At 37.1% G+C, this 11,475-nt stretch overlaps 1 long non-coding RNA gene across 1 annotated transcript in view; it reads right to left on the bottom strand.

The window, feature by feature from the left end:
• Positions 1–8,665, bottom strand: part of LOC120297548 — a 42,353-nt gene extending 33,688 nt beyond the window's left edge. The window contains exons 1-2 of the long non-coding RNA XR_005553835.1: positions 8,547–8,665; positions 4,077–4,222 (exon numbers count right to left, since the gene is read on the bottom strand). This is a non-coding gene — a long non-coding RNA (uncharacterized LOC120297548). The remainder of the gene's footprint in view (positions 1–4,076; positions 4,223–8,546) is intronic.
• Between the last annotated feature and the right edge of the window lie 2,810 nt (positions 8,666–11,475).

Below are 11,475 nucleotides of genomic sequence, written 5' to 3' on the forward strand. Positions count from 1 at the left end.
GAGAGGGGGGGAGGGAGGGAGAGAGAGAGAGAGAGAGAGAGAGAGAGAGAGAGAGAGAGAGAGAGAGAGAGAGAGAGTTTGAAGTTACAATGGCACTGAATAAAGTGATTTATGACTATTTTTCACACAACCATTGCAGCATCCCCATGGTCACATGATCAAAATTTGGATGTTTGGCAACTGGATCATATTTATGACGATTGCAGTGTCCCGGGGTCATGTGATCACCTTTTGCAACCTTCTGACAAGCAAGGTCAATGGGGAAACCAAAAGGGCTTAACAACTGCGTTACTAACTTAACAACTGCAGTGTGGCAAGAAAAGTCGTAAAATGGGACAAAATTCTCTTAACAACTGTCTCGCTTAGCAGCAGAAATTTTGGGCTCAACCGAGTCATAACTCAAGGGCTACCTGTATTTACATCACATATTAACCATAACAATAAATTCTTAAATATTAGTCCCCTTCAGAGCTTATATGGCAATAGCTAATCATCTACTCTACATGGTGACCTGGAACAGACCAACCTTTTGCCAAAGATGTGCCAACATGCAACAGCTTATTAATTAGGAGGAAAAGCAGCAACTTCGTAGCCTCTCAGAAGTTTAAAGAAAGAAAGAATATTTCTTCTTCATCTTCTGCTTAAGATTTTTTCTTGAACACCCACAGCATGGTTCCATTGAATTTGCATCAAAAATCAAAGTTTTATTGGTTCTTCCATTTCACAGAACAGAAAACATGAAGGGGCAATTAAGATAAAAGCTAAGTAGCCCACTAGGAATGCTAGCAGAGAGATAACAGGGATGAACTTTAATTTGGGGTGGGGAGGGGTACAAATCTCTGTCTGTGCAGGCATGTTAACGTAGAACAGAGAAGCTCTATCACTTAACACTAATTGCACAGCACATTGGAAATTCCTACATCAGCTACTTAACAATCACGGCACAGTCAATAACTTTTATTTGATTAAACCCGTTGGCTGTAAATGGGACTTATTCCACCTCTGTTGGGCAGAACTGTTATAATTCGGAGAATAACAAATATTGCACTCCAGAATATCACTGTGTTCCCTCTGAGGTATCTCAGGCAGACTAATGATTTTCATTTCAGATTTTCATTTCACTCTCCGCTTCTCGTTGCTGTGAGGGTTTTGTGCTAACCATAAAATGCTAACCAAAGCAAACTGCAGTTTTAATACCAGACGAATCAAATGTAACCAAGCCTAGAAGGTATATTGTTTGAAAAATTAAAAAAATAAAAAACAGGCTTTTAGGTAAGCCTCAGCAAATTATAAAATAATGCCTTTCTATAAATAAATTTAAATGTCTTTTTTTAAATATTTCTTCCACTAATGTTATACAAAAACTTAACAGTGCACTAATGATCCTCTGAATCCCTGAAATGCAGTGTTTAACTTAAGAACGTAAAGCACAGCACATAATAATCAGTGGTGAGAATAATCCCAATCTTCATTCATTCCTTATGTAACTTGTATGACACATGAAACACTACTCTGTGAGCTGCACTGTCTGCTGGTGTGTTTTCGGGTGTTTTCGGGTGCAATTCAAGGTGCTGGTTGTCACCTTTAAAGCCCTTGGGACAGGGCTCTTCTGAGGGACCGTCTTTTTCCAAGAGTTTTGCTCATCCAACTTGACCCAACAGACTGGGCCTCCTGCAGATTTTGTCTGTCAAAGAGTACCAACTGGCAGGAACGGGAAGATGGGCCTTCTCTGCTACAGTTCCTGCCTTATGGAAGGTTCTCCTGTTGGAGATTAGAATTGCCCCAAACCAGATGACCTTTTGCAGGGCATTAAATACCTGGCTGTGTACCCGGTCCTGGGCTTGGAATGTGTGAAGGGCCCCATTGTTTGGCTTTACTATTAGTAGATTAATCACCACAGCTGCGTATTGTACTTATTGATTCTGTGGATGTTTTTATTATTTTAATGTTTTTTTAATTGTTTTAATTGCTTTATAATTTTAGAATTGTAAGCTGTCCAGAGTCACAGGGTTGAGTCAGACAGCTAGAGAAATTGAATAAATAAATAATGAGAGAACTATATAAGATGCTATTTTACTATACTCATCCCAAATATTTAGATCCTATTACCTGTGAAATAAATCCTTCTTTTGTTGGCTTTTGTTTAAACATCCAGGAGTATGATTTTGTTTTAAATAAAATCCCTATTGAAAGTTTGATCAGAGAGAGGGAGGGAGGGAGGGAGGGAGAAAACACAGAACTGTGGGAAGTAAAAAGTAGCCCTATCCTGTATATCCATCACCAACCTTGTCTAGAAATACTGCCAGCTGTGGGATATTAGGAGGTTCACAAACAACAGGAATTCTCTTCATAGAAAAATTGGAAGCAAAACACTGCATCTTTGTCAACTCAAACTGTTTCAAACCTTTGTAAATCCCCCAATGTTACTATTTATAACTGGAGTAGAAAAGGAAAGAAAGCTGGCAAAGACCAAAAGAGAGGAAAGCCAGCCTGATTTTGAGGTTGAAGAAAGCTACCAGAACAAGCTTCTCCAGCAAACCAATCTTAAAGACTAGGATTCAGTAAGCAAAGCTAATTTGATTCCAGCTCCAGAGGATAAGGAAAGAAATTGTTCGCATGTTTATGAGTATGTCTCTCTTCATTTCTGCATAAAGCTGTTTGGAACACTTTCTCTCCAATCATGCTTTAAATATAACTTCCATGTGGCTGTTTCAGTTGTGAAGAGTAAGGAAAAATTATTCCAGGGAGATGTGCACCTTTAGCCAGGTAAAAAAAAAATGTGTTCATTTTTGCACCCATGTAATCAGCCAGAAGATATTTTCTTATTGAAAAAGGATTATAAACTTGACTACATTTGCTTTCTAAGATATTTAGGTACATAAATAAAACATAATGACGCTAATAATCTGCATTATATAAACTACACCAACAAAGCAAATGGTTGTTGCTTTAAAAACCTGGCTAAAATCAACGGCAAATAATTTTTTATTATTATTTTAGATTTTTCATTGTTTTTGTACTCCTATTCCACAAAGATTTTTATAAGTTTATGAGGAAATCTAGTCTAAGTACATTATAAAAAGTAGGTCAATGTAATTTGGTAGCCACAATATAAAAGTAACCTAGCTCACTGAGTTTGGCACAATAAAATTAAATCACTAACAGCTTGCCTAAGGCTAAGTTGGATATTCTACTTTTTTTCCATATGATGCCACAAACCAGTATTAAATTCATTCAACCATATTTATCTTAGAAATATCCTTTCTTTGCTCCTATATAGTATTTAAAAGCCAAGCCACCTACATGCAGTATTTTAAAATACCTATTTACATCTTTATTATTTTTAGATTGCTACACCATGCATCTACAGTGCTTTATATATGTTTATGCTTTATGACTAAGGTCATTAAAGCTAAAGGCCTCCATGGGTAATTTTAAAATCCATCCTCCACTCCATGAACATTGTCATATTGGTCAATATCTTTGTTATATTATATTTGCTTTATCTAACTGAAACCCTGCCTCCCTGCCATATAAATTTGTTTCAGTAATCCTCAACATACATCACAATCAGAACCAGGATTTCTGCTGCTAAACAAGATGCTTATTAAGTGAGTTGCACCCAAATTTATGCTTTTTTGGGGGGGGGCAATGATTGTTAAGCGAATCATTGCAGTTAGGTGAATCATTCAGTCATTAAGCAACTCCAACTTTCTGCATTGACTTTACTCATCCAAAGCCAGCTGGGAAGGTTGCAAGTAGCGATCACATGACCCTGGAGGCTGCAAGTGTTGTAAATACATGCTGATTACCAGGCATCTGAATTTTGATCACATAACCTGGAGGATGCTGTAATAGTTGTAAGTGCAAGTTGATAAACAACTTTTTTTCAGAGCTGTTGTAATTTCGAATGGTCACTAAACAAATGGTTGTAAATTGAGGACTACCTGTACATTTCTTTCTGAGATTGTTCTGAGATTATTGTGGCTGCTGAATAAAATTAAAAAGATTGACCTCTGGTGGATATTTGTCCACGTCCTTTCCTTTGCAATGGAACAAAAGTGGTTTTACATTACCTTCTTTCAGAATGTTTTTTAACTTGCTAGTTTTGCCTTTAGTCTTCAGATTCTCTTCTGGTCTCTAGTGAGCAATTGTTCTCCTTCTTGGAGAAAATCTACATATGTGGTTGAGAGCAGAGGGATCACTCACTGGCAATGTTGCTCTAGTTTAGAGAAAGAAAAATCAGTTAGAATAGATAATTTGTATTACTCTCTTAGAATGCAGAAAATAAATTTAAAAACCAATTGTAAAAAAATAACAGCATAAGCTTCCAGCCTGTGAAAATTTATAACATAATAAACTTCTTATTCTTTATAGCTTTGCAAGACACTGATGTTTCTGCTGTTGCACACAAACATGACAATAGTAAAAATAGGTCACACCAATTTAGCTGTATTTTCTTGACTTCTTATTTCTCGACTTTGCTTTTTTTGAGGGGACATAGTTTCTTTTGGTTTGATTTAGAAATTATCAGTTTTCCTCCTCCAATTTGAAATGCAAAAATCCTGAACTAATTCCTTTAGAAGATGCAATTTATTTCCTTCTCCTATCTAGACACAGTTTTCATTTACTCAGATAATGTTGATGTTCTTTTCCATGCCTATTAGCCAAAACCTTAGGATCCTTTGCTGGTTATAATCCTTTCTGTACATTTCCTAAAATTGCTGACATTAATTTTAGAAGGAAAAAAGAGCAATCACATGATAGCTTAGTTTCAAAAAGGCATTTTCATTATTCAATGAAAAATAAGTTCTTCACCTGGTTGTCAGGCAATGCGGAGCTCAAGCAGAACAAAGATTTGCCTGAAATTTATTCCATTTACTGTTACTTGACCTATTTCAGGCTGAAAACCCTATTTGGGACTGTCTATTCTATCATCTTTTGTATCCAAAACTGTCAATTATTCTGAGTCTCCTGATTTTGTCTTCTCCTTGGGCTTCAATCACATCATCTTTCCTTCTTCTGCCTTCTTTCCAAGTCTCTGTTGCTTGTATTTATACCTTTCACTTTTTCTAATTATCCTATACTGCTACATCCTTTAGCTTTTTTTTTTTTCCTCTCTCATTTATGAACATACAAATTTACTATGAACTTCATGAAAATACTAGGGGCAACGTAACAAAGACCCAACCGGGTGTTAGCATATATCCCTCAATAAAATGTAGAAATATGAAGAAAACCTAACTGAGATGTCAATGGTTGCTTGATTTAATAATAAATGTAAATACTGAATAGATGCAAATGAGAATTGCATTTGGCATTTCAAACTATAAAAAGTGAAAAACAATGGAAGAAATACTTGGGTGTGAATTTGGTGATGGATTTCAAATGGTTTATTGCCAAGTCAGAATGTGAAGGAGGCCTGGACATGGACTGAATGTAGTTGTTTTAGGAAGAAGTGATAGCTAGGGTGGAAAAGTCAAGGACGCTGGCAGATTCCGTGAATAAAGGAGAGAAGGGAAGGCACTAGGAAAACCAGACAGGCAGGTCATGCCTTGTTTTTTGGATTTGCTCCTTGGCACTGGGGAACGCTTCATTCCCATTTTCATTTTACATCTATATCTTTCTAACTCTGATCCTTAATGGCTTTGACTTATGTATTTCTGATTGCTTCACATGGCTTATTTGTAACATAGATAGATAGATGATAGATTGTCTATTTGTTTATTTGTTCAATTTTTATAATTGCCCATCTCAATCTATGACTCTGGGCAATGTCTATGGAGATTCTCAGTCATCCAGGCCATGGTTGTCCCAAAGATGCTTTTTTCCAAAAGGGTTTTTCCTTGAAGAGGTTTTGCTTTTCATTCACAAAGCTCTGAACTGAAGAACTAAGCTTCTTCTTCAGAACTGAAGAAGCTTTTTGGATGAGAAGTGAAACGTCTTCAAGAAAAAACACAGAGAGCCCAGTTGCCTTTTGAAAAAGCGCCTTTGGAACTCTGGGCAATAAATAGAGATACAGTACATAGAGATGATATAGACACAGATATAGACACACAATCATATATAAATATATGTACACGCCTCATATTCATTAGAAGAATTTTTCATCAAATCCAAATCTAATTTAATCTAATTTAAAAATGAAGTCTAACCAAATGCAAGGAGGAATTGTTTCATTATATACAACCATACTCCACAGTAAGGTAAGGTGAGGATATGTTTGGGAGAAAAGGAGAAGCTATTTAAAATAATTAAAACAATTCAATTAAAAATGAACTGACTCTGCACTTCTAGAAACCATTTAATGTGGAATGCTCCACTATAACATCATAAATGAATGGCAGTTCTTACATATGGAATCTTATCAAATCTGAGTAAATTGCATAGCCAGGTTGCATTCCTTTTATTTTCCCCTCATTATTCTGCAAATATGTTTAAAACAGAACTAAATGAATGGATTCTTATTGTAGATGCTGTCTTTATATGCTTTGTGGAATGTATGTACCTATCAGGATGATGTAGTTTGATCTCTGCATGGTTACAACTCACTCCATCAACCAAAACATAGAGGCAGCTGTATAAATCTAGTACCTAAAATGGGATAGGCAATTAAAGTAATTTAAATTACCTTTAGCAACATAATGTTGTAGACTAAAATGAAGAGGAGAAGGAGGATGTGGTGGTGGTGGTTGTTCTGGTGGTTTTGTGGAAGATGTTACCAAATATCTGCAGGAGACCAGTGATGTATGGTGAATGAAGCTGAGCCCAGAAAGGACAACAGAAAATTGGGGATATTCCACGGAATATCTCTGAAGAGATAGTAGACAATCACTTAAACGTGAGACAGCAGTGTGCTGCTGTTAGCAAAAAAGCCAATGCAATCTAGACTGCATTAACATAGAGATAGAATCAAGATCACGTGAAGCGTTAGTACCATTTTAAAAGGCCTTGGTAAGACCACACTTGGGATATTGCATCCAATGTTGTTCACCTTAATATAAAAAAAGTGTTGAGACTCTTGAAAGAGTGCAGAGAAGAGCAACAAAGATGATCAGGGGCCTGGAGGCTAAAACATATGAAAAACAGCTACAGGAATTGGTATGTCTAGTTTAATGAAGAGAAGGACAAGGGGGGACATGACAGCAGTTCCAATATCTGTCGTGATTCCATGCCAGCCTGTGTTCCCAACAGCTGAGTCTGAGGAATCTGAGGAGGAGGTGGAGGAGGCATTTGAAGGGCCATCAGGGTCAGAGGGAGGCTCTGATGAATTACAAGACTCACGGTTTGAAGCAGAGCCTGGGCCCTCCAGTCGTGTTCCTGATGAAGCTCAGTTGTGTGAGGAGAATGAGTCAGACTCGGAGGACTCACACCTGATGGACATGCTAATTGATGCTCGCACACATCGGCAATTAGCAAGAGTAAATCAGCAGCAGTCAATGCAACTACTCCAGGGAAAAAGGAGAAGGCACTGAGAGGCAACGCCTTGGGACTGCTGTATAAAAAGAGGTGGTGTGGGCGGTGCTGGTTGCTGAAGGTAACTGTTTGCAAAGTACTTCATGGGATCCTGTTCTGTTTGTCTTGCCTGTGACTAGTCTTCTGTTTACATCGTGTTTCATGTGGACTATTTCCTTCATTTGGATTGAGTTTGGCTGCTTTTGTTTCTGGACTATTTGCCAGGTTTGTCACCCATATTAAAAGGGGTTTGTTTTGTTTTAAGTCAACAGGGGTTTGGTCCTTGTGCCTTTAACAAGGACGGCTATAGGCTGGGATAGAACAATATCTCAGGGGCTGCCACAAAGAAGAGGGAGTCAAGCTATTCTCCAAAGCACTTGAAGGCAGGACAAGAAGCAATGGATGGAAACTATTCAATGAGAAAAGCAACCTAGAACTAAGGAGAAACTTCCTGACAGTTAGAACAGTAAAGGAGAGGAATGACTTGCCTTCAGAAGTTGTGTGTGTTCCATCACTGAAGGATAAAAAGAGATTGGATAGCCGTTTATTTGAAATGTATAACAGACATGTCAAACACAAGGCCAGGGGGCCGGATGCGGCCCACAAAGTGGTTTCATGTGGCCCATGAAGCCATCCTGGAAACAGTGAGAGAACAGCCCCTGCTGCCTTGGCCCTGGCTCAGGCCAGCTGGGAGCCAATTTTGTGGTGGCCATCTTGGCATTGCCCCGGTCCCACCCCCTTCTGCCAGAGACCCTCAGATCTGTCCCACTCCTGCCCAGGCCCCCACAGGCACCCTTGACAGGAATGATGTAGAACTGACCATGCCCACCCATTAGGCCATGCCCACTCCACACCCACCCAGTAGGCTGCACTCACTCTGGCCACACCTACCCGGCTGCCCAAGGGCAACCGCAATGCTGATGCGGCCCTCAGTGAAATTGAGTTTGACACCCCTGTGGTATAGGGTCTCCTGTTTTTGCAAGGGGGTTGTTCTAGAAGATGTCCAATGTCCCTTCCAACTCTGTTATTCTGTTCTATTCTGTTCTGTTCAAAAAAAAACAAGGGCCCATCCGTTGGCCTCAGAAGCATACCTGTTATTTGGCTCTTCCTCTTCCAGCCTCCTGTATAGTTATTATTCAGAATTGAAAGGTTCTCTTTGAGTACAGAACTGTAAGTTGTTATTTAAACTAAAAAAAAAAAGAATTTCAATATAGTGTTTTTTTGTTTTTTTGAAAAAAAAGTGACATATAAATGCTGCACATAACTCAGGAAAAAGATTTAATTTAAAGTCAGTTTCACTTTGTTTTCATACCTGAATTTTTAAACTCAATATCTTTGGGATCATTTATGAAAAAAAATATAAACATTAAAGAACTGTATTTTTTTTTAAAATGAAACAAAGCAGGACTTCCATAGTGCCAAATTTAATAGGTCCAGCCCTTGTCAGAGAAGAGAGAAGAGAATTTGTCTGACATTAGCAATTAAGAAATGAGGAGTCTAACAGACAACAAAGGCAGCCCCTTAAGTTGGCATCACCAATACAATTGTATATATATAATTTACATACATAGTCCACAAAACTTGAGATGTGCTGAACTGCCACAAACACTATATTTTATTTACTGTTATTTGTTAACCAAAAAAGCAGTGCAGGCCATACAGGAATAATAAAGCTGTTGCCCTGCTATAGATTTTGTCATCTATTTGTCAATGTCAATTTATTTTGTGACTTTTATTCAGAGTATAGTGGTAATATAGAAAACCGAATATGTAATTTAAAAGGCGAAAGCTCTTCTTTCCTCTCTTGCAAACATGACATATTGCTGTGATATATCAATTGATGCATCCTATTATTGTCAAAGATTTTGTCAAACGAAATGTTGTTAAGGTAAGGAATGTATTATCCAGCAGCAGCATTCATGCCACGCATTGCAGTACAACCCATTAGTCAAATAACAGAAAAGATTAACAAACAGAAAACTGTGTTCTGGTTAAAATAAATAAACAAACAATTGTTAATTAGGTTGAGGGTTATAAGACCAGGGAAGGTGCCAATAACTGAATTCAAGATTCTGGTTTATTCAGTATCCTGCAGGTAATGAGGTGTTTACAGGCTGCCTTGCACAGGTGCATATTTATGTATGGAAAGTGTCAACTTTTGTAGTAATTTATCTTCTTTGGCTGATGAGATGTGGCATGCAATTTGGTACTCTTGACAGCTCCGTTAGCTAAATGTCACTGGCCTGCATTAAAAAAAATTGAAACAACAAGGGTTAACTTAACACCCACAGTATCAATCACTTGGCCTTCTGTAAAATGATGCCTTCTATGCGTAGCCTACTTCTGCCAAACCTGTGTGAATTTGTTTGTAAAAGGGAAAAAGCAAGCAATAGGAATGCAACTTTGCCACAAGAAGCAAACTATACATTAAGTTCACAGGAGCTTTTGTGAACTACTCAGTAAGTAATATAATTCTTTTGGGGCACTATTGGCTTAGCCAATAGTGGGAGCTCCCCTAAATTGTTTTATAGGATAAGAAAGAAGTGGGACCTTTTCTTCCCTTCAAGTAGAAAAAAAAGTGGTCCAGAGGTATTTTAAGATCCCACTACCCTTTCTGAGGTTCTTGGATTAAACCTTTGGGGTATGCCCATACATACAATAGATTACACAGTATAGTAAATACAAACAGTTCAGCTTCTAAGGGGACCTAAAGGTTTATAAACTGTGCAAATTAGTGGAAGGACAAAAGGGGTGTGCATTAGAAACCAAATAGTTTTTTTCTCTCTTTTCCTTTTTAAAAAAAAAACCCTTTTTCTTGTTTATTTTGTTTATATTTGTCTTCTTTAATATGCACAATAATAATAACACAGTGGAGATATCAGTATTAATTATTCTGTTTAAGACAGAAATACTTTGATGTAATTTGCAGTTGTTTATTAGTACTATGTTTAGCTTTGGGTGTAAAATTTAAATAACCTTTTCTTATCAACATCAACATATCAAATCATGGTTAACACTGATGTAAACCTCTTCTTTTTCTCTCATCATCAAAGATTTATGTTATCTAAACATTAGAATGTTAATACTCTCTAGTCAATACTGAATAAATGCCACGTTATTGAAGTAATATAATGTAATATATGATAAAACAAATAAATCTAATTTTAGTAATATCAACGGAATATAATATTTTCAGGTTCCTGCATTTGATTTTGTGAAAGATATACCGTAGTCTTTGCTTTAATCAAGCTCTATGATTTTTTTCCTTAGTATCTAGGTTATTCTTAGCCCAACCTTTAGGTCTTTTGTACGTGTATGTTTGTGCACACTTTCAAGTCATACTCTGACAACTTCCTCCACAAGTCTTTTTATATCTGTTTAATTCAGTACTAATCACAGCATGTTAAAATACTATATAGTATATAAGAAGGTCTTTGGAATAGATGTTCCTGGTCATCAGATTCTATCTATATATAACAAGTATATTCAAATATCTTAACGTATTACAAACCAACAAACAATTTAAAATTATTTCACAACTCAGAATGTTCTATTCTGTTATTGTAGAAATGAAATTCAGTATTTATGAACTTATGGAAAGTTATGTGGTTTTTGTTAACACTAGCCTCAAAAATCTAGTAAGCATGCCATCTAAGATTTACAGAGAGGGGGAAGGGAAGGGAAGGGAAAAGTCCACTCTAGCACCAACTGGACCATCTCCTCCCTATCTGTACCCCATACAAAGAATATGGTCATCAACTCTCTCTTGTGGGAACAATACCAGAGCACCATTTCTTTTTGTTAAAAATGTTTCTGGTGATTTTATTAGTAATGTTATCTCTAAACTGCACCCATTTGTATATCTGCTGCACATGCTCACATGAAAATTCAGTGCATGCATGGATATCTCTTAAAGAATTATGACAACAATAGGGTAGTTAAGCAAAATCTCAGAGTACAGATGGATCTGTGAAAAGACATCGTTGATTTATTACAGGCAAATGAACTCAAGCGCAAGCC

Source organism: Crotalus tigris, unplaced genomic scaffold, assembly GCF_016545835.1.
Source record: "Crotalus tigris isolate CLP2741 ecotype Arizona unplaced genomic scaffold, ASM1654583v1 scf7180000023635.1308423, whole genome shotgun sequence".
Taxonomy (NCBI): Eukaryota; Metazoa; Chordata; class Lepidosauria; order Squamata; family Viperidae; genus Crotalus; species Crotalus tigris.